Source organism: Schistocerca nitens, chromosome 6 (assembly GCF_023898315.1).
Source record: "Schistocerca nitens isolate TAMUIC-IGC-003100 chromosome 6, iqSchNite1.1, whole genome shotgun sequence".
NCBI lineage: Eukaryota > Metazoa > Arthropoda > Insecta > Orthoptera > Acrididae > Schistocerca > Schistocerca nitens.
Window position 1 is genome coordinate 512442927 of NC_064619.1, and position 21746 is coordinate 512464672.

Sequence of the window (21746 nt, forward strand, 5' to 3'; positions counted from 1 at the left end):
TTCTTTTTGTGTTTTAGTGTGCATTTGGATGGTTGCAAACGCTCCGATTCGTTGCTGTCTTCTAGTTGACTACCCACCGAATCCGATGTAGCCTTTTCCTGCCTTTTTGAGCAGGACGGTGGAATTTTTTTCCTAAAAGACATTTTTGACTGTCGAAGGTTGTCAACCTTAGTTGGAGCAAGCTCCGATTTACAACTACGGTTGTTAACCGCAGAGGGTGTGTTTGGTCCGCGGGAGCTATTTTACTTCACTCAAGTCCGCCAGCAAACCTGTGAGGACTTCCCTATCCGCCACCTGGGACGCGCCACGTAGGAGTATCCTCCTACTATGACAGCATAGTAGGTTCGTGGATATATATATATATATATATATATATATATATATATATATATATATATATATATATATATATATATATATATATATATATATACTCCTGGAAATGGAAAAAAGAACACATTGACACCGGTGTGTCAGACCCACCATACTTGCTCCGGACACTGCGAGAGGGCTGTACAAGCAATGATCACACGCACGGCACAGCGGACACACCAGGAACCGCGGTGTTGGCCGTCGAATGGCGCTAGCTGCGCAGCATTTGTGCACCGCCGCCGTCAGTGTCAGCCAGTTTGCCGTGGCATACGGAGCTCCATCGCAGTCTTTAACACTGGTAGCATGCCGCGACAGCGTGGACGTGAACCGTATGTGCAGTTGACGGACTTTGAGCGAGGGCGTATAGTGGGCATGCGGGAGGCCGGGTGGACGTACCGCCGAATTGCTCAACACGTGGGGCGTGAGGTCTCCACAGTACATCGATGTTGTCGCCAGTGGTCGGCGGAAGGTGCACGTGCCCGTCGACCTGGGACCGGACCGCAGCGACGCACGGATGCACGCCAAGACCGTAGGATCCTACGCAGTGCCGTAGGGGACCGCACCGCCACTTCCCAGCAAATTAGGGACACTGTTGCTCCTGGGGTATCGGCGAGGACCATTCGCAACCGTCTCCATGAAGCTGGGCTACGGTCCCGCACACCGTTAGGCCGTCTTCCGCTCACGCCCCAACATCGTGCAGCCAGCCTCCAGTGGCGACGCGACAGGCGTGAATGGAGGGACGAATGGAGACGTGTCGTCTTCAGCGATGAGAGTCGCTTCTGCCTTGGTGCCAATGATGGTCGTATGCGTGTTTGGCGCCGTGCAGGTGAGCGCCACAATCAGGACTGCATACGACCGAGGCACACAGGGCCAACACCCGGCATCATGGTGTGGGGAGCGATCTCCTACACTGGCCGTACACCACTGGTGATCGTCGAGGGGACACTGAATAGTGCACGGTACATCCAAACCGTCATCGAACCCATTGTTCTACCATTCCTAGACCGGCAAGGGAACTTGCTGTTCCAACAGGACAATGCACGTCCGCATGTATCCCGTGCCACCCAACGTGCTCTAGAAGGTGTAAGTCAACTACCCTGGCCAGCAAGATCTCCGGATCTGTCCCCCATTGAGCATGTTTGGGACTGGATGAAGCGTCGTCTCACGCGGTCTGCACGTCCAGCACGAACGCTGGTCCAACTGAGGCGCCAGGTGGAAATGGCATGGCAAGCCGTTCCACAGGACTACATCGAGCATCTCTACGATCGTCTCCATGGGAGAATAGCAGCCTGCATTGCTGCGAAAGGTGGATATACACTGTACTAGTGCCGACATTGTGCATGCTCTGTTGCCTGTGTCTATGTGCCTGTGGTTCTGTCAGTGTGATCATGTGATGTATCTGACCCCAGGAATGTGTCAATAAAGTTTCCCCTTCCTGGGACAATGAATTCACGGTGTTCTTATTTCAATTTCCAGGAGTATATATATATATATATATATATATATATATATACTTTCCCATTTTATTAAATTTATGAAAATTATATAGTACCTTTTTTTTTTAAGAATACGTCTATAAAAATGAAAGGATATTCCAGTGCAATTTTGTGTCAAAATTTAAAAGCATTCGGCAATTAGGAACAGTTACAGTTTCTCTATAAGTACAAACGTAGATGATCATTTCTTCAAAATCTCAGGTCAAGGAAAGTCTTTACGGATCGCTTTGAAATTATGACACGAAGTTGCGCTCAAATACTCATGTGTTTTTATATACCTACTGAAAAACCGTATGGCGTGTATGTAGTATACATACGAAATAAAAGGGGAAAAGTTGACAGAGAGAAGGGAAAGGATGAGATGTACAGAGGCAGAGGAGAGAAGGAGATGAAGACGTATAAGTACAAACGTAGATGACAATTTCTTCAAAATCTCAGGTCAAGTTAAGTCTTCACGGATTGCTTTGAAATTATGACACAACGTTGCGCTCAAACGTATACGTACATATTAGGAACGCTCGCTTTCTCTTTTCTCCTCCATTGAACTTGACTGAGTCTCAGCAAAGCGTGGGCGGGTGCAGCCAGTTATCCTACTCAGTGTCTGTTTTCGACTTCGTTTCAGCGTGCAGCTCTCCGGCGCCCTGTTAGTTAGTTGCGCACCTGACGGCGTCGCTTGCGCACGTCCAGCCCATAAACCCGGCTGTCGGGAGAGATAAGCCCGGCGTCCTCGGTCGCCACGCGGCGGGCCCTCTGCCTCTGGCCCTGGCTCTGCTCCTGCGGCCGCGGAGCGCACGCCCGCCGGGCGGCGCGCCATTGGCTGAGCGCGCCGCTCGCTCCGCCCGGGCCCGCTTTATGGATTATCTAATGGCCATGTTTTATGCATGCTCACCTCGGCACGGCCGATATCGGCGCGATCTGGCGGCGCGGCCCCCCCGCCACGGCGATGCCCTGTGATTAGCCGCGCGAAAAACGAGCAAGAGCGCCGTCCCGCGGGCCGGGTGCGCGCCATTGCTGCGCCCTGCAGATGGCCATCTCGAGCTCGCTGCCCTTCCGGCTGACCGGATTCAGATAGAGGCGCAGCCACGCTGCTATCTTAGGCCCAACTGCCCCTGTTTCTGTTGCCTCCACCGTTTCAATTACACTGAGGTGACTAAAGTCACGAGACACCTAATATCGTCTCGGATCTCCGATGGCCCGGCGTTGTACAGAAACTGGACGTGGCATACACTAAACAAGTTGTCGGAAGTTTCTTGCAGAAGTATTGTGCCATGCTGCCTAGCCGTCCATAATAGCGAAAGTGTTGCCGATGCAAGATTTTGTGCACGAACTGACCTCTCGATTATGTCCCACAAATGTTCGATGGGACTCGTGTCGTGCCATCTGGGTGGCGAAATCATTCGCTCGAATTGTTCAGATTCTTCTTCAAACCAATCGTGAACAACTGTGGCTCAGTCACAGGACTTCGTTGTTTCGGAGCAGCTATGAATGGCTGCAAATGGTCTGCGGTTAGCCGAACATAACCATTTCCAGTCAATTATCGGCCGAGTTGGATCTGAAAACCCAGTTCGCTCCATGTAAACACAGCCCACACCACTGCGGAGCTACCATCAGCTCGCACAGCGCCTTGTTGACAACTCGGTTCCATGGCCTCGTGGGACCTGCAGCACACTCAAACTCTACCATCAGCATTTACCAACTCAAATTGGGACTCGTCTGACTAGGCCACGGTTTTCCTTTCGTCTAGAGTTCAACCGATATGGTCACTAGCCCAGAAGAGGCGCTGCAGGCGATGTCGTGCTGTTGGCAAAGACACTCACGTCGGTCGTCTACTGCCATAGCCCATTAATGCCAAATTTAGTAGCACGTCCCACATTGATTTCTGCAGTTACTTCACGAATTTTTGCTTGTATGTTTGTACTGACAACTCTACAGAAATAGCGCTGATGTCGGTCGTTTCGTTCTCCTCGGTGAGAGGTAATGCCTGAAATTTGATAGTCGTGACACGCTCTTCACACTGTGGATCATGGAATATTCAACTCCCTAACGATTTTCGAAATGGAATGTATCGTGCCATTAACTATCATTCCACCGCGCGGGGTAGCCGATTGTCCACCTCCTCTTCCCAGCAGTATCAACTGCAATAGCCGAAGTGCCGCCTCCTCACAAGATTGTCCCACATACCTCGACGAGCGGGCACTCCAGGAGATCTGGGTAAAACATAAAGTGCCTTACCCGGGCGCTCACAAGTTATTGGCTGGTCGCAAACCCTGCAATCTACCATCTGGCACTTATAATACTAGCCGGCCGGAGTGGCCGAGCGGTTAAAGGCGCTACAGCCTGGAACCGCACGACCGCTACGGTCGCAGGTTCGAATCCTGCCTCGGGCATGGATGTGTGTGATGTCCTTAGTTAGGTTTAAGTAGTTCTAAGTGCTAGGGGACTCATGACCACAGCAGTTGAGTCCCATAGTGCTCAGAGCCACTTTGAACTTATAGTACTGTTCTTGTTACATCTCGCTCCATGAAGGACATGGCCACGCAGGTATGCGACGTAAAATGCAGCACCACAATTGTAGAATCACCCAGTGTCATGGTAGCATATCAGTCTCCTCCTCCAACTGTGCAACAAGCCACCAAACTTTCACCTCAAGGGTCCAAGTCACCTGCTACACAACTGGCAGAAGGAAAGGAGAGAAGGAATACTCCCGCGAAGACGTCCTACGTCCCTTCAGCCAATAAACATCTGAGTCTTCCTCTGCCAACTGGAAAGGTTCGCCAGCCGTTGTGGACGAGCGGGCCTAGGCGCTTTAGTCTGGAACCGCGCGACCGCTAATCTCGCAGTTTCGAATCCTGCCTCGGGCATGGATGTGTGTAATGTCCTTACGTTAGTTAGGTTTAAGTAGTTGCAAGTTCTAGGTGACTGCTGACCCCACATGTTAAGTCCCATAGTGGTCAGAGCCATTTGAACCATTTTACTGTGATTGAGCAGAGGTCTATTCTTTTGCTGAACCATCTTTCACAAACTTCTCATCTTCTCCGAGCTCCTTACCGTCCATATGTAACAACCGTTCAAGGCCACACTCCAAAAAAATACTTCGGGTAAAGAGTTCCTACCATTTAAAATTATATTTGGTGTTAACAGATTTCTCTTTCCCAAATTCTTTTTGATTGTTATTGCATTTTATAACCTCTACTTCGACTAGCTTCATTTATTTTGCTACCCAAATGAAAAAACTCGTAATAACGTCTTCAGCACTAGTAAACTGTATATTAGTCAGCAGAGGTCGCAGATTCTTCCGTAAAAATGAGCCTGTAAGAAAATATTTTCCGTACGTGCCTGGAACGAAATACAGCTGTATTTCTACTTGGTTTAATTAATCGAAACTCTCTTTAAATGTGGAGTGATGTAAGATAATACATTCGTAAATAAGGTTATTAAAAGACCCTCTTAAAATACACAGATGCGAAACGTAGAAGCTAAATGAAATCGGACGTTGAGTGGGAAATCGGTAATAGGGAAATCACGTATGAAATTTATTCTATGTGTGTATTCCTGGAGACGTACAGCGTGTTTATTTAGGAGACTCTGGGGCCACCAGTTCTAAGTAAATCTGTCGGCTTTCGAAGGAAGGAATATTAGAGTCCAGCGTTGTGTCGAGAGAGACAGAGCAGGAAGTTGGATTACGAAAGGATAGAGAAGAAAATCGAACGCACCTCTTTCACAGGAACTACCCCGGCATGGAGATATTTATAGGGATCACCGAAAAATTAAATCTGGTTGATTTGATGGGCATCCGAACCGTCGTCCTCACGAATACGAGTCTAGCATACTAACGACTACGCTACCTCGCTCGGTCGGGGTTTTGAGTCATCAGGTACGTTACAACTTGTAGAGAACACCGATGCTTCTCTTTGCACCTTAACAGATCACGATGGCTCTTAAGAATGCGTGACAAGAGGATTGTTGATAGGCATACGATGTTCTTCTCAAGAAACTCTGTTGGGTAAGCTTCGGAAGTAGGTATTCGAAGCATTTTATGCAATATTTTTGTTGCTTCCATTTCAGCTCACTAGTAGACAACAAGAGAACAAGATATTGAAATAGATTAGGACACATTGTCGCATATGTTTTCCTCTCGGTTCATGAGAAACGGGGAAGAGCAGGAAGCGGCAATTTACGCCACTTGTTATGCAGTACGATGTGGAAGGTTTATTACAGGATGTCCCAGGAAGAATGGTTAATATTCAGGGATGTGTCAGGAACAATCCTTCGAAGAAAAGTTTTTTGGTAAGCATAGGCTCTAAAATGCTTGCCTTAGGAGGTGCGAGCTCTTCATCTTCGCTGACGTGAAACAAATTTCTTCTACAGAACAAGAGCTCGTGGCTCTCAATGTATGCGTTTTTGAATCCATGTTGACTGCACAATGTTCTTCTGGTTTTGGTCCATACTACTCTTTCCAAAATATGGAAAGCAAAGAGCTTGCAGTAGAAAAGATGTGTTTCGCCGTGTCAAAAATGAAGTGTTGAAGCGCTTAAGGTATGAATTTTAGAGCCATATTTTTACTGGACTTTTTTTTTCGAATGACCGCGCCTGCCAAACCCTGAATACTAATCATTTCTCCGGGGACACACTGTACAAAAGTAAATGAAGCGTACGTGCTACATTTCTTCCCATACAAGAATAATGGATGGCGCACTAAATTGTTGTACAATTTCAGGGCTTCGAAAGCCAACACCTCTAAACGAACTTCGCATACTTGCCTGCTTAGCGCGTTCCGAAATTGCACGTGAAGTTATCGCCCAGCAGGACTGGAAACGTGCAGGAAGATAGTTATTGATCAGAGGGAACGTGGCGATTGTCACAGATTCTATGCACTCATAACAGTCCTGGCAAGCCGATTGCGATATTGTTTGTGCGTGTGTGAGGGGAGGGGAGAGACCATTTCATCAGATTAAGTTTTATTCCTTCCACAGATGCTCTACCACGTGGACTCCAGAACTGTACTTCATCCGGAAGGCATTAAACTGACTTCAAGTTGGAGTTTTTCTTTCCAGGGATAACCTATTATTATAGAGACTACATAAAGGAGAATGCGCTGAGCAAATGACATCGATTTTGCTGCGTTGCTTGGGTAATTGTTGCCCTTCACAATGAACTCTTCTTCGTTTACTGATCAACCATATACAACACAGATTATATGATACAGACTTGGTGCCATTTCGAAAGATAATTCGGGTGCGTTGTCGTCACGCTTCCGTACCCTACATGACGTAACATATTTCGAATTTATATGTTTCTAGAAAGAAAACCGGGTCCGGGGGAGAGTGCTCAGCGCTCATTCCAAGTCACTAGGACTTTAAGAATTCTTAGATGGGCAAAGTTGAGGTAAAAAATAAGCCTTAGCGGATTCGAATACACTAATTGCGGTGACCCGGCAAATTGAACAACTTTTTTCGAACACGCCTCCTGAATGTAGATCTTTGTGCCCGTAATTCGGCACCTAGGAATAGAAACTGAATACATGCCAATAAATTCTTAAGTTTGTAGACGTACGTTTTCTCACCACAAGTAATGAAGATCCCTTCATTGGCTTGCATACTTAGACTTAGTAGTCATGAATCTATTTTAGCCGGCCGGTGTGGCCGAGCGGTTCTAGGCGCTACAGTCTGGAACCGCGCGACCGCTACGGTCGCAGGTTCGAATCCTGTCTCGGGCATGGAAGTGTGTGATGTCCTTAGGTTAGTTAGGTTTAAGTAGTTCTAAGTTCTAGGGGACTGACGACCTTAGAAGTTAAGTCCCATAGTGCTCAGAGCCAATCTATTTTAAACTCAAGGACGAAAATGACTGAGTTGTGCAAAGAAGGATAGTGACTTGCTTGACTTCCTTAACATAATTGTATTTCTCACAGTACAAGCGCACAAACACTTCCGTTGTTTAGGCAGTGTCATTACAAAAGACATTCCAAGTAAAGACATCCGAAGGAGGCTGATAAAAGCGAAGAACGTTTTGTACAACTAGTATCACATATTGACACAAAAATAAGGAAATCGCGTTAATGTAGGCTTCGACGACATCTTGTGTGGAATCTGAATTAAGTTACAGATAGGGTGGCGAACAGCCGAGATAAGAAGAGTCCAGAAAAACATCAGGAGGTGGGACAAGGTAATGAGATGCATCGTGGAAGCGGCAACGGAAAAGTTTGCGAAGCAACCACTTATCAATAGCAAAATTCACGATTTTAAAATTCTGCTTTTGTAAACTTGCCCAACAAACAAGCGCGTGAACGTGGTAATTCTAGGACTTTAAAGGTTTATTTTGTATGGTTATAGTTTTCGTTCTGTCAACGAAATATTTCTCAGGAAATACTGTTACGGATAACGCGTAACCACATGCTTCTCTTGATATCGGATGTGTAGCTCAGGAGTTATTTCGTGCTTAAAGTTTCGAGCTATAGCTTCCAAACTATAGAACTGTTGCACCGTTATACATGGATGAAACCGCAGAATAATGAAGAAGACCGCAGGTTTCCAAAATCTTGATTTCTTTGGACATTATTACTATATTCGCCAAGGTATAATTCCTTTGTTCAAAAGTTTCGTGGTGTTCTTATGGGGTACTAATGCTCAAAGCGGAATTATTAATTTGTGTGTCACGTCTCCACTGCTGCTTTGTCTGTTCAAGCATCCAAACTCATATGGAGGAAGTCAGTGAATAGGACTCCCGAAAATGATGATTGTTAAGTTTCAATGGCACGCCACTTCGCAGCTTAAGGGGACATGCTCGTGAAAGTGACCAAAAATTTCAAAAAAATATCTTGTCTATAGAAAAGAGCACTCCATGCTGATTTAAAAAATGTATAGTTTATGGGCATTATCATGGGTGTCAGAATATGTGATGCTTCTTCTTCGCGGATGGATCACTTGGGACCACGCGTAATCAACATTTGTTGGCCTTCCTTTTCGCCCAGTATTCCTTCATAAACAACGAATGGGTTAGCTTTCGTTGCGTAGACCATGTATGTCGGTTATTTTTTCTCTCTTCTTCCTCAAAACCCCGTGTGTTTGTGATTTTTCTGATTTCATTTCTATCACGTAGATTTGGAGACCCTAATTCTCTCAGGTCTTTTTCCGTCTGTTTGTACCAGTTCGGTCTTGTAGTTTTGTTCTTTAAAAATGTATGGATTTTGTACGTTAATCTGTTTGAGTCCATTCTTTCTAAGTGCCCCATGAATTGGATTCTTATGTGATGCATTATTTTGTTCTTCCGTTTTTTCCGTCGTTAGTTACGGGTCGTTAACACAGGTGTATTCTAGAAGGCACTGACTCCCAAAACCAAAGTAAAGGCATGTCTAGAAGTCTATGGTTCGAATGTAAACAAAGATCAGAGAATATTTTGTTTCGGAATATCATACGCGTGTGGTGTTTTAGTTAGTTATTGTATCTTGTGTGTGTGTGTGTGTGTGTGTGTGTGTGTGTGTGTGTGTGTGTGTGTGTGTGTTTTCCTGTGCTACAAATGCCAAACGCAGGTTTCGCGGAAACCTTTTCCAAACACAATCGAATAATGCACATCAGTTGCTTCAAAAGTCACCGCTGGAACTCTCTCTACAGGCAGTGCTTCTAGACGTAAACTTTCGCTTTCTTAATGTAACAAGAACGAGCCTTGTACTATTGTGAGCAACAAAAGCGACGGAAATGTTATTGTGAACCTAAAAGTGCTGGCAAGACTTTTGAAGAGTGCTGTGAAATGTAAGTACTGCAGTTGTGAAGATAGTATTGACGTTTCTGAAGACAGCCGGCCGCGGTGGCCGAGCGGTTCTAGGCGCTTCAGTCCGGAACCGCGCGACTGCTACGGTCGCAGGTTCGAATCCTGCCTTGGGCATGGATGTATTGCCCTTAGGTTTAAGTAGTTCTAAGTTCTAGGTGACTGATGACCTCAGAAGTTGAGTCCCATAGTGCTCAGAGCCATTTGAACCATTTTTCTGAAGACATTTCAGCAAAGAAGGGTGTTTCAAGTCGGTTAGTGGTTGCCTGTTACTCGTGTAAGATGCACAGTGATATTATCGCATCGCCAGTAACTGATAGTCGACATTACAGTGTAAATATGCAGCTTGCTTATGCAATGCGATGTGTTGGAAGGGGAAGGAGAGCTGCCTAGACTTTTTGTGCAGTGATAGATTTGCCGCCACCTCCACTGAGGTTTGACAGATACAATAAATTAATACATAATGTCTTATGTGGTGTAAGTGAACATCCAATGAAAAGAGCAGCAGAACAAGCAGTAGCCTTGTCTGAGAATATAGACATTGTAACAGAGTTTGATGGATCTTGCAGAATGGGGTTGTACCTGCCACATTTATTGAAACTGGTTAGATACTAGATTATGAATGTCTAACAAAGCACTGCGAGGGTTGTTCAAGTAAATTTATTGACACCCATGTATTTGTAAAGAACTTTGATGGCCCAAGTGGAAACATGGAAACGAAAGGAGTTACAAACATTGTTAGAAGATCAAAGGTCAGTCGTGGCGTAAGGTGTGTAGGCTACCTTGGGGATGGAGACTGTAAAGGACACACTACTGTTGTTAATGAAAGACCATATGGGGACCAATTTATTATTGGAGGGCAGCGTGGAGGGTAAAAATCGTAGAGGGAGACCAAGAGATGAATACACTAAGCAGATTCAGAAGGATGTAGGTTGCAGTAGGTACTGGGAGATGAAGAAGCTTGCACAGGATAGAGTAGCATGGAGAGCTGCATCAAACCAGTCTCAGGACTGAAGGCCACAACAACAACAACAACAACAACAATGGGGACACACTGATAGAAAAAACGTGAATGTGTTGGGCATGTACAAAAAAAAATGGGAGTTCGGCTGAGAAAATTATGTTAAGACTTTAGTGGAAAAAACTGGCAGACGGAAAACACATAGGTGGTCCATGTCGTCTTACAAAAAGTGAAATTGATTCTTTGACTCAATATTATGGACTAGCAATAAGGAGAAATGTAGGTGGTTTGGAGACGATGAGACGAGCTGTTTGGGCAACATGGTTTCACAGAGTGTTAACAGATGAAACCCACAGCATGCTTTGTGTCCAAAAGGGGAAGATTCGTGGTGCAAGTACTGGTTGAGCAATGCTACAGACATACAATGTACCCACAAGAATTCCTTACCACTTCCTGTAATGGAGGCTATTAGGCCTATATATAGGGATCTGGTAAATAAAAATCTACTTAGGAAATGTATGCATGGTCTCTCTCAGAATGCAAATGAAAGCTTCAACAGCTGTATATGAGAGAAAATATCCAAAACTATTTGTTGGGCTGACAGTGCTGAAGATTGGTGTAATGGATGCAATAATAACATTCAATGTTTGAGCAATTTCAAGGATCAATGCTATGAAGGAATTGAACATCCAGACGGGAAGGAATATGACTTCACCTCTAACTGATATTGATAAGCAGCGGGTAACCGAAGCAGAGACAGCTGCAGAAGCTGCTACCAAGGAGTCAAGGATTAAGAAAAGAATGAAGAGAAAGAGTATCTAGGATAAGAAAACAGGAGGACAACTGGAGTATGCAGCTGGAATGTTCTAACGAGGATAGTGGTAAGTTCGAGGATAGTGGTAAGTTAATAAATCCGTAAATTTTCTTTTGCCATTTACCGGAAACTTGAATTTTCTTCGTTCAGGTACACTTCTCTCCTAAACGACTGTTAAACTAACAAAAATTGGTACAGATATTTAGAATTACCTCCTCTACCTCCCTTGCCTACTACTTGCTGAAAACTGTATAACATGATGATCATGTCGGTGATATTTGAGCTAAATTATTAAACATTTTTGTTGTAGTAAAATAAATTACTTGTCTTTTTCACAGCTCAGCATCAGGGAAGGAAATTGGAGGCATAAAAATACTTATGTGAATGTTGTCTGTACTCTGACTTTTTTCCAAGCTGTGCAGTCAGTGGTTCCAAAGAAAATGGTACCGCAGTGAAATAGTGTTCCGTTTTTTATACTATTGTAAATATTGTTGTCAGTACCAAAATACAATAAATAACTCAATGATTTTTTGGGAAATACTTTGACTAATGACCCTAATAGTGTGTAAGAATTTTGAGCTATATCTCATTTGTAGATCAGTTGCACTGTGAGGGTGAAGAGCATGCTAAAAATGCAACCCTTTCAGGGGCGTGTCCCGTTAAAAGGGGGTGTAGTGTAGGATGTCTATAAAGTTTTATTAAGAAGCGGAAGTTTAGACATTTTAGAAAAAACCTGGGACAATCAAGGTAGAAAAACGAGGACGCAGTTTGTATTAGCAAAAATTTAATGGGCATAGAAGTTTTACCGTTGCATCAAGTACTTATATGATTCCAAATTACTTTTTACAATTATTCGGCCGCATTAGCGTGTGCTGCCAACCGCCTATGCATTTCAGTTAATTCTTTTTAAATTTACGGAGTAGTCAATCATACTTCTATTTGCAATGTTCGTTTGAACGCTCATGCGATGTATTTTCGTTTTAACGCTATTCAGAATGTTAGACCTTCTACCATGTCTACTGATAATCAGGAACTTACTTTTTATACTGCCGTAGGAATTACACTTTCGTTTCGGCATGATGAAACAGTACACAACGTAACATGAATCGGTACCACCAATCATGGAAAAAATTCACATTAAATTAACAAAAACCGTAGAGCAGGTTGTACAAAAAGGCACTTCCTAACTTATATATTTCCGCGGTCAATTGTATATCAGACATCTGTTAGCGTAAAATACTTTAGCCAAACGGAATCACAAAAAAGGTGGAGATTAGTGTGTCCTCAAAAATAGAAATTGTCTTGGGAAAAGCAGGACTAATGAACACGCTAATATACTGTAAACAAAAGAACATTTTCCAGTAGTAATAACAGTTCATTTTATAGACTTTCTCGTTGCAATGACAGACATGAACAGATTGTCAATCGCATGTTCCCATAAATAAGCAGAGTTTTCGTTAAATGCTCACGAATCACGACCGAAAGACTCTAGGGTAACTTGTTTATTGGCACTTATTTATCAACAAAATTTCTAACTGTCTATGACTGCTGACAATGTTGCAACTCTTGTCGAAAAATATATGCTTCACTCGTAAACATAATGTTAGCCATACATACACATCGTAGTTCAGAAGTGTATCATGCAGTTCGGTGTTCTCTATGTCCAGAATAAGATTACAAACCACTAATTTCTATTCCAGCTTCATGCACTCTCCAGTAATGTATGTACCTTTAAAAAGACAAAACTACTTCTCCCTCAAATTTCTGCCTCTTGTTTCTACGAACTTTTTAATTGTAAATTTTTTATACTACTGGACCTCTTAAACTTGCTAAACACCCTCCGTCACTTCGAAAGCATTCCTTTCAGAATTCATACAAGTACATCTTCATTAGTAACTTACCTAGACCTCCATGTCAGTACCTTACTACCAACCTCACATCAGCTTTGCCTAACGACCTTTTGTCGCTTTCGGCCCCCGACCTTGTAATCGTCGCAAACAACACTGTTTTGTATATTCCTGCAGTTATCATCTTCACTTTGAACCGTGACATTAACACACACACATTCCCGAACTGGAACTGTAGATTTATGTCCTTTTGGCTCTAAACATTAAGCCTCATTAGCAACTTAAGACAAACTTTTAAAGCCCGGTATGCAGTACGTTTCCTAGTACCAAAAAAATAGGCAGTAGAATAACTTTCTGTATTGTCGTCCCAGCTTATGTATGAGGTGTTCAATGTGAAACAGTCGTTAGAATTGTATACTTATGAGAGGAGTATTATGTAGCATATTTGTCTTTCGTTGGCAACAACATGTTCCGAATCAACTAGAATTGAAGAATAGCCATTTTCTTGAAGTCTTGCGGTTGCGCAGTAGTAGGACAACTAGAGGCAACAGACTATACCTCCAGTAGCAAATGTGACTGCAAAGGCGATTAACCAATCTATAACTTGAGCCTACAACTAAATTTTATTTCCAACTCTTTTTCCATGTGCATCAGTCTTTTCGAGACTTAGTGTGTCACAAATTTTGGAAGAATGCAGTGTGCTAGTTATGACTAACTCCAAGTGTCATTTTAACGGAGTGAACGCAAATGCCGGCGTTAGTTAACAGAGCTAGGCGAAAAATGATAATAGTACACTACATTTGCGCGTCAAAACTGTTTTTCTCGTTTCTTAAAAGACATAGTCGCTGTTGACCTGTGCAGCTAAGTCCGTAGGCGCGAAAATACATTTACTAAAGATACTGCCTGTGCATGTAGCAAAGATAGTGCACACAAAGGATACAACTTGTAAGCTTTATATCGTAAAGTCTTTTCATCTATCGACATCATACAGCTTTCTAAATAGTGCTATGATTGTAAAGGGCAGTAGGATAGGATGGGAAATATTTTATTATAACATAATAGAGAATAATACATGTGTTATCTGTTAACAAGCTCTCACATTAACTTAAGGGCTCGTAAATGAGATGAAGACAGAGCTCTGATGCATAATATTTTGTTTGCTTATAAATTTTATGAATATGAATGGCGTAAAACGGTCGGCATAAATATTTCCATCCTATCCTACTGCCCTTTACAATTATAGCACTATTTATAAAGCTGTATGATGTCGATAGATGAAAAGACTTTACGATATAAAGCTTAGTTGTATCCTTGGTGTGCACTCTCTTTGCTACGTGCACAGGCAGTATCTTTAGTAAATGTATTTTCGCGCCAACTGACTTAGCTCCACAGGTTGTCAGTGCTCCTGAGCTTGTATGTGTGATAGATTATTAGAACGATGGTAACATTGACAGTTCATTACTTATTTAACAACATATTACGATGTAATAAGTGTCGTACTCATCGGATCTTGTGGGACTCTCACAGTCAAAAGGCTGTGTTTTGACGACGACGGTGACTATGAATGTCTTTTAAGAAATATTATATGACTGTGAATCCCAACCATGAGAAGTTAAAGTCTTTCTCGTCTTTCCCTCGGAGACTTTCGTAGCGACATTAAAGTTGCTGTTTTCTTACGTGCTACGCGATTTGTGAAATATGTGACTCCACAGTGACGAGCTTTGAACACACTGGCTTGCCTTGCAAGTAGCTGGAAGTGATCTCCATATGGCGCCTGGGCTGACTCCCTTCGGGGTGGGCCGTTGCCAGGCAGCGCCATTAATGCGTTCGCTATCCCCAGGAGCCGAGTGACACTTTCTATTATCTCTGGCGCGTGTTGAAACGCACGTCGGGACCTGAATAACAGGGAAATTGATGTGTCTCCGGATGCGCATAATAGCGATACCAGGCGGCAGTTACCTATCGGGACTGCCCGTCAAGTCTCCTGCCCTGACTAGCTGCCAGTCCCTCTCACTCGTAGTGTAATGGCACAGCAGCTTCAGTAAGGCTGGACAGCTCCTGTATTGAGTATCAACTTTGTGCGGTGAGTCAGAGCAAACCCTGGAACAATTCTTTAGCGGAACGCAAACAAAAAAAGTAAAGCATCCAAAAGGGAAGGGGCGAACGAAATGGAACTTCACAGATTGAGAGATTGTATGTAAATTCGACTCGATTTTACTGAAATAACATCAAAGACCTTTGCAGTATGAGCCCACTAATCAGTATGACGTTGCACCCCTTCTAGCATGGATGCGTGCACTGATTCGGTTGGGAAGGGTTTCATTGCGTTGCTTGGGTTATTCTTGCCCTTCACAATGAAGAACTCTTCTTCATTTACTGATCAAGCATATACAACACAGATTATATGATACTGGTTTGTGCAAAACCGCGATTCATCCTTCAGCACAACGTGATGCCAATAATCAGCAGTCCATGCTTCACGGTCGCGTTACCCCCACAAAGTACCGTGGATATGATTCTCTATTTGGGTGGCAGTCATTAAAACAAAGGCGTTTTTCGTTGCGGCAGGATCTCATCATGGACTTTGTTGCCAACTTTCTCCTCCAAATCAGAAATTTTATGTACTCAACTACACAGGCAGAAATACTTATCATAATAAAAATAAGAGAAATCAGAGTTCGCGCGGAAATATTTGTATTCCTTATTCCCGCGCTCTGTTATAAATCTGAACGGTAGAGAAATAGCTTGAAGGTCGTTCGATGAGCCCTCTGCCAGGTACTTCATGGTGAATTGCTGAGGAGGTCTAATGATTTAGATGTATAAACATAGCCGTTGGTGTTGAGGTGTTAACGGCAGCCTACGCTCGAGTTGTTAATTCCCTAGCTCCATGGCTGCTGCTAGTCTAAGACGAATACTGTGGGATAACACGGAATGTTGCAGGGGATCCATTACTTGCTCTCGGTTGGTAAGTGCAGATAGGAAGCAGTCACAATGCGCTCGGAGCACAGTGCAGAGATGCTCGCTTGTGGTGGTCAGACGAACTAGTCCAAAATTTTGAAGAGTGTGCCACGTTCCCATACAGTCCAATAGGGGGCCAGTAGCACCTCCGAATGCCTCACAAAACTGGGTACCGCACGATTTGACTAGCCGACCGAATGGAGACCCACAAAGAGGCCAGTATCAAACACTGATAGGTGGTGTTAACGCTCTGAGCAGACTGATGACGCCTATAAACCAACTGCGTTCCTTCCATGTGCCGGGAACGTGTCTTCTAAAATAGGCAGATTGCTTAGGAAAAATAATATTAATGTCATCTTCCGAGAAAAATTCAGATTCGTACCTCGTTTGGAGTCTCTTTATAACTGGCTAGATGTTTCAGTTGAAATTCGGACCAAGGCATAGGCATATCATCTCTAGTAGGATCAAGTATAGTAAAGTAATATGTCTTGAATCGTCGTGTTGAAGACTGCTTTCATATACATTTCCTGAAACTGACTCTTTCCACATCATTTCAATGCAAGAATCGTTCAAATGATTTATGGAACATGAATCACCTAACAAAAGTTATAGGTAAAGCGGTATATATATTATTAGTGTTAACATTAATGAACACACTATTTTTTGACCCTGCTCTTTTTTTTAACAGCCTACCAGTTTTTAAATTGAAGTTCTTCCATGGAATACAGGAAGCTGTCCAGGAGAACTGATTTTCAGTTGGATTTAAAATTTGCCTTCCTACATTTTATGTTCTCGCGCATATGATCAATGATCTTTGTTGCTGTATATTTGACTCCTCTCTGAGTCGCTGACAGCTTTAATAATGGGAAATAAAGGTCATTTTTACCTCTGGTGTCGTAGATGTAGACCTCATTGTCCTGAAATTGTGACGCATTGTTTATGACGAGTTTCATTAGCGAATATATGTATTGTGAAGGAATGCCTAGCTCCTTGAAGAGGTACCTACATGATTTCCACGGATTAACACCACATATTCTTACTGCTCGTTTTTGTGCAATCAATACTTTCTTGACGGCCGCTGTGGCCGAGCGGTTCAAAGGGCTTCAGTCCGGAACCGCGCTGCTGCTAAGGTCGCAGGTTCGAAAACTGCCTCGGGCATGGATGTGTGTGATGTCCTTAGGTTAGTTAGGTTTAAGTAGTTCTAAGTTCTAGGGGACTGATGACCTCAGATGTTAAGTCTCATAGTACTTACAGCCATTTGAATACTTTCTTTCTAAATGGTAAGTCACCCGAGAAAACTATTCCGTAACACATTATTAGTAGAAATATGCAGAATTTGTCAGGAGACCGATTCGTTTGTTTCGAAGATTAGCAATTATATGTAGAGCAAAATTAGCTGACCTTAGTTACTATTTCAGAAGCTCAGTAATGTGCTTCTTCCAGTTCAAGTTTTCATCAACTCTATTTACTGACTCTTGCTTACGTGTTGTTGAAACGACTATTTTTTGTACAGAACTGAACTTTAATGTGAGACCAGTTTCTGAGAACCACTTTATAACTATTAGGAAAATGTCATTTACCATCTCTTCTGCCGCTTTCTCTCTAGTTGAATTCGTTATAACACCAGTATCGTCTGCAAAAATTCTGATCGTTGAATGTTAAGTGGATGGTCACAATGTGTCTCTCCTGAGTCGTCGAACGCATTTTCTCTATTATTTCTGCAGATATTTGCAATTTCATTTTTGTAATGTGTAGCTGAAACCAATCCCAACAATTACTGCTCGTCGTGTCTTTCATGCTATACCCAGTGTCAAAGGAAAGCGTTGGTTTGTTTTCAGTTGCAAAGAAAATGATTTTTAAGATGTAATTTTACGTTCGCCTTCGATACAGCAGTCCCAAATTAGCCTAGTGCAGTAATCGTTCCATCGACTTGCATTAACCGGAACAGGAAAACACGAAGGATAACCAGTACCCCACCTGCGACTGAGCAGCGCTGTTGCATTACGGTAGCAGTGAGCGCGACGCGCGAGTCTCCACTGGAGTACTGGTTATTCTTCATGCTGTATGCCTATGTTAATGTATATCGATAAAACTATTACCGCACTAGGCTAATGTGGGATCGCCCTGAATTATGCTTTAAAAATGATTTTGTCTATATCGGGAAACGATCACACGCTTTCCATTGACACTGGGTGTCGAATGAAAGACGTGTCGAGCAGTATTTGTTTAGGCTGACTCCAGCTACACATTGCAAAAACGAAATTGCATATACTGGGTGATCAAAAAGTCGGTATAAATTTGAAAACTGAATAAATCACGGAATAATGTAGATAGATAGGTACAAATTGACACATGCTTGGAATGACATGGGGTTTTATTAGAACCAAAAAAATACAAAAGTTCAAAAAATGTCCGACAGATGGCGCTTCGTCTGATCAGAATAGCATTAATTAGCATAACAAAGTAAGACGAAGCAAAGACGATGTTCTTCACAGGAAATGCTCAATATGTCCACCATCATTCCTCAACAATAGCTGTAGTCGAGGAATAATGTTGTGAACAGCACTGTAAAGCATGTCCGGAGTTATGGTGAGGCGTTGGCGCCGCATGTTGTCTTTCAGCATCCCTAGAGATGTCGTTCGATCACGATACACTTGCGTCTTCAGGTAACCCCAAAGCCAATAATCGCACGAACTGAGGTCTGGGAACCTGGGACGCCAAGCATGACGAAAGTGTCGGTTGAGCACAGGATCATCACCAAACGACACGCGCAAGAGATCTTTCACGCGTCTAACAATATGGGGTGGTTCTAATAAAACCCCATGTCATTCCAAGCAGGTGTGTCAATTTTTACCTCTCTATATACATTATTCCGTGACCCGCCAGGGTAGCGGAGAGCGCTAACGCGCTGCTTCCTGGACTCGGGTAGGCGCGCCGGCCCCGGATCGAGGACCTTTGTGCCGGCCAGCCTGGATGTGGTTTTTAGGCGGTTTTCCACATCCTGATAGGTGAATACCGGGCTGGTCCCCATGTTACGCCTCAGTTACACGGCTCGCAGACATCTGAACACTTTCGCACTATTCGATGGATTACACTCGACGCAGTCAGTCGGGGTACTCTTAATTCCGTCCCGGGGGGTACGGGCTGGTGGCAGGAAGGGCATCCGGCCACCCCTTAAACATTAACATGCCAAATTCGATTAACGATGGCTGACCCTGCGTAACTGCGGGACAAGGCTCAAGCGATAGATAAATAGATAGATAGAATCTACATTATTCTGTGGTTTATTAAGTTTCGAAATTTATACTGACTTTTTGATCACCCGGTATCTGTTGAAATACCTGAGAAAACGCGCCTGGTTACCTTTGAGAGAGATTTCTACCCACTTACTAAATTTTTCTAGTCTTCCAACGTCGTTTGTTTTGAAAATACTCGTTTGCTCTTAGGTTTAGTGTGTTCCCACGAATATTTTTACTGTATTTTGCGTTACTGCATCTAGGGCTTTCTTTCCGGTTGTACGAATTGCCTGTTTAGGTCACTCTTTGGTATTTAAAATATTGTGTGTTCTACATAGTCCGAACTACGTCGTGTATGAATACTCGCGTGTGCGCGTGTATTTTGAAGTATTTGCGATAGCGGACGTGTTTGTAAGCCGTGCTTGCTTTTGTAGGAGATGCAGTTTGTCGTACCCGCGGTGACAAGAACACTTGTTTGGCACGACGACAAGTGGTGACTTGTTGGTGGGGTGGCGCGGCGACAAGCGCGCTCGTTGGAGGAGCTATTGTGTGCGTGTGCGTCCACCTGCACGGGGTCACGTTGAGCCGGCAATAACCGCCGCGGCCCGCGGACAGTAGTGTCAGCCCATTAGTGGCTTTTGCCACCGACATGCTGTCGCCCCGCGGCCGCCGACCGGTTTACTTGGCGAATCGCAGCAGAGCCTTCCGCTCGCACTACTACGCTGGCCAACGCAGATATACCTCACTTTTTTTAGTTATCAGGTTCCGTGGAACTAATTCAGCCAAGGTCGCTTGGTCTTGGAAAGAACCATTACGTAGCTCACAGAATCCTTACTAGAACATCCATAAATAAAAGAATCAGAGAATTAATATAATACGAAATCAAACTCTGGGATGTTGTAGGAGACATCAAAACAAATATTTTTCCCTAATGTCATTTTTTCCTATGAGGATTATTTAAACCGGTGGAGGCCGTATTACGCTCTTCAGTTGTAGGCAACTGCTGTCCACCAGTGCAGTAGTGCATTGTCTCTGATTACTAATGGAGCGACACGCCTGGAGTGAGTACACTGATATGGTTGGTGCGTACTACGTAGCGCACCACAACGGACGAGCTGCACAGCGGGTTTATCAACAGCAATATCCAAATCGCCGTATCCCGCATCATACGACCTTTGCTGCTGTGTACCAACGTCTGCGTCAGACCGGCTCATTTTGCAGATTACCTGGACAGGGACGCCGTCACACGGTAGAAACGCTGCAATTTGAGGAAGCTGTCTTGCAGCATGTGGAGCGGGATCCTTCAATCAGTGCGGTTCTTCGTTAATTTGTGGGTCAGTGTTGTTGGGGACTGTTTAATTTGGCCGTATCTGCTACATAGGCCATTAAATGGCAGGCACTATTACAATTTTCTCGCCAGAGCATTGCCAGAATTGCTGGAAGACATCCCGCTCCCTACAAGACAACGCATGTGGTTGCGACATGACGGGGCGCCGGCACATTTCTGTCGTCGTGTGCTTAGATTCCTGGACCGACGGTTCCCAGAAACGTGGATTGGCAGAGATGGTCCTGTACCATGGCCTGCTCGATCCCCTGATATGTCCCCTCTGGACTTTTTTGTGTGGGGATAGATGCGCAATCCTGTTTACGTAACTTCTGTTGCATCAGAAGAGGATCTGGTTGCCCGGATAGTAGCAGCAGCAGGAACAATTCAGGATACTCCTGGGGTTTTTGCCCGTGTCAGACAGAACATGATCCGACGGTCTAATCTTTGTTTACGTGTCAATGCAGGCATTTTTGAAGATCTAATGTAATTGAAATTGGGTTGTGTTGTGTTGGTCATAAAGAAATGGAAAAGTGTTTGTTGGTTTAATTAATTTGCGACCAGAGAAATCTTCCTCCACCGGTTTAAATACTCCTCATAAGAAAAAATGGCATTAGGGAAAAATATTTGTTTTGATGTCCCCTACAACCTCCCAGAGTTTGTCGGTTTAAATACTGTTCACCCTGTGTAATTCTAGAAGAATATACGAACACATGACATTACAAATAAAAGTTATCAAATACTGTGACGAACTTCTGTAGAGAAAAGGAGTGTACCTCGAGCAAATGTTTCATTTTACAAGACATGGAGCTTATCTTTTTTTCCCCACGTCTGCTGGAGGACTATTGCAAATAAAACCTGCTGAATAGTGCACATCTTTTACGTACAATGCGCAAGAAAGTGTTATCCAAGTGCAAATAGCTTTTTCCACCCAGTGCTCGCTGCATGAATGTTAAAATTTCTTGTGAATGAGCCAG